Raw genomic sequence first — 2,608 nt, forward strand, 5'->3', positions numbered from 1 at the left:
GTGAGCCCTAGGGGGCAGTGGAGATGACTCAAATAACTGGGTTCTTGCCAGCAATGTAGGATATCTGGATTGAGTTCATGGCTCTGTTTCATTTTTGCCCCTCTTGGGCCATTGTGGGCATTTGGAGAGTGGACTAGATAGGAGGGTCCTCTCTCTCTCTCTCTCTCTCTCTCTCTCTCTCTTTCTCTCTCTCTCTTTCTCTGTCTCTCTCTCTCTCTCTCCCCCTATCTTTCAAATTTTAAAAAAATGAGTCCCTTCTGAAAATAGTAAAATGGCACAAGATCGTTCCTGGATTCATCAAAGGTTAGTCTCCCCAAGTGGCAGGTTGAGAGTGGAATTTGAAGCCATATGAGCATTTGGGTTGCCATTTAGAGGTGCTCATTTTATTTATCACAACATCACCTCACAGGAGTTTTTTTATAGAAAAAGTAAATAAGGGCATGAGGAAGAATTTCAGAGAGAATATGAGCATTGTAAAAGCCTAAAGGACAGAGAGGCAAGGGATAGCTTCTCTCTTGGGTTTACGGGAATAATGTCTGTAGAGCACTTTCTAGCACTGATAGGGAGGAATTGAGGTCTTGGGCTGTCAACAGGAGACGTTAGGGATAGTACCTGAGAGTGAAGAAAAAGTGAGTTCCCCTCTGGGCTGGGGAGCTCCTTCTTGGGTTCAGTAAGAAGGACCAACAGGTCCATAGAAAGATGCTTGACATCACTACTCATCATGGGAATGCAATTTAGAAACCACACTGGGGGCTGATGTCATGGCTTAGTGGGTAATGCTGCTGCTTGTGATGCTGGCATTCCATACAGGTGCCAGTTTGAATCCCAGCTTCTCTACTTCCAATCCACCTCAACGCTAATGGCCTGGCAAAAGCAGTGTAAGATGCCCTACGTGTTTGAGCCCCTGCCACCTACATGGGAGACCCAGACATGGATAAAGCTTCTGGCTCCTGGCTTCGGCCTTGCCCAGCCCTGGCAGTTGTGTCCATTTGGGGAGTGAACCAGCAGATGGAAGATCTATCTGTGTGTGTGTGTGTGCGTGTGTGTGTGTGTAACTCTGACTTTCAAAATCAATATCTTTTAAAAAAGAAAACCATAGGAGACGTTGCCTCACACCTGTCAGAATGGCTACTATCAAAAAGATGACAGAGCTACTTCCTAGTTGGGTTCAGGAGCTGTGTGACATATCTGGTCATGGAAAAGGTGGGAAGGACCTTAGCAAGGGAGGCACCAGGCACCACCACAAGGTCCTGTGTGACAGCATCCAGGACGTCACCAAGCCAGCCATCCACCACCTGGCTTCAAGCGCATCTCAGACCTCATCTACAAGGAGACCCATGGCGTGCCAGGATGCCATCGCCTACACAGAGCATGATCAGCACAATACAGTCACAGCCATGGACATGGTCTACGTGCTCAAGCGCCGGGGCTGCACCCTCTATGGCTTCTGTGGCTGAGTTTCTCCGCACAGCCTGAAACTTAGCAACCAAAGGCCCTTTTCATGGCCGTATAAAAAAAATAAAGGTGACAGGGGCCCACACAGTTGTGCAGTAGGTTAACGCCCTGGTCTGCAATGCCACCATCCCCTATGGACACAGGTTCAAGACCTGGCTGCTCCACTTCTGATCCAACTCGCTGCTATGGCAGTAGAAGAAAAAAAAAGCAGTAGAAGATGGCCCAAGTCCTTGGGCCCCTGCACCCAGGTAGGAGACCTGGAAGAAGCTCCTGGCTCCTGGCTTCGGATCTGCACAGCTCTGGCTGTTGTGACCAATTGGGGAGTAAATCATCGGATAGAAGACCTCTCTCTCTCTCTCTCTCTCTCTCTCTCTCTGCCTCTCCTTTCTCTGTGTAACTCTGACTTTCAAATAAATAAATAAATCTTTTAAAAAAAGATGACAGACATGTTGGAAAAGATGTGGAGAAAGAGAATACTTGTACATGGTTGGAGTATATTAGCCATAAAGGAAATAGTTGGTATGGATGGAGTTTCCTCAAAAAATTAAAACCTTCACAAGGTCCATGGAAGATATAAAGTATGAAAAACTATGCATGGATTTCAAAAATGTTTTGCACCAAAATAAACTCATACAAATTTGTAATAACATGACTGAACACAATATAGTTTGAGACACTAAGACATAAGTTTGAAAACAGCCCCTGTCCCAGCCACATGAATTCTTCTAAAATTGAAGCAAGAAGAGACAACTCATTTAGGGTAAAGATGGGGTAGAGGAGTGGTAAAGTCATTAATGCTTTAGATAAAGTTTTTTGGGACAACACCACAAGAATCAGTAGCTTACAAATGGATAACTGATTCTGAGAATGGAGCAGATGCTGTTTAAGATAACGCCCACATCAGCAGACCATCCACAAATAATTTGAGAAGAAAAGTTAATTCTTGTGTCCAAATTGAAGAGAATCAAAGCAGAAACAATAACCAACACCACCGACATCTCAACTTGTTCGGCTTACACTGTTCCAAATGGACAACTAAAGGGGAACAAACTTCCTGCTCAATGAATGCCAACACTGTTGCATCTGAATCCGCTGCAGATGAGAGCAGAGTTTTCAGGGGAAATTTTTAACAAGTACGTTAAAAATCCTGAGA

At 45.0% G+C, this 2,608-nt stretch overlaps 1 pseudogene; it reads left to right on the forward strand.

The window, feature by feature from the left end:
- The first annotated feature begins 1,124 nt into the window (after nucleotides 1-1,124).
- LOC100344566 (uncharacterized) lies at nucleotides 1,125-1,457 on the forward strand (annotated as a pseudogene).
- The last annotated feature ends 1,151 nt before the right edge of the window (nucleotides 1,458-2,608 follow it).

This window comes from Oryctolagus cuniculus, chromosome 9, assembly GCF_051225735.1.
Source record: "Oryctolagus cuniculus isolate XC-2025 breed Fujian yellow rabbit chromosome 9, ASM5122573v1, whole genome shotgun sequence".
NCBI lineage: Eukaryota > Metazoa > Chordata > Mammalia > Lagomorpha > Leporidae > Oryctolagus > Oryctolagus cuniculus.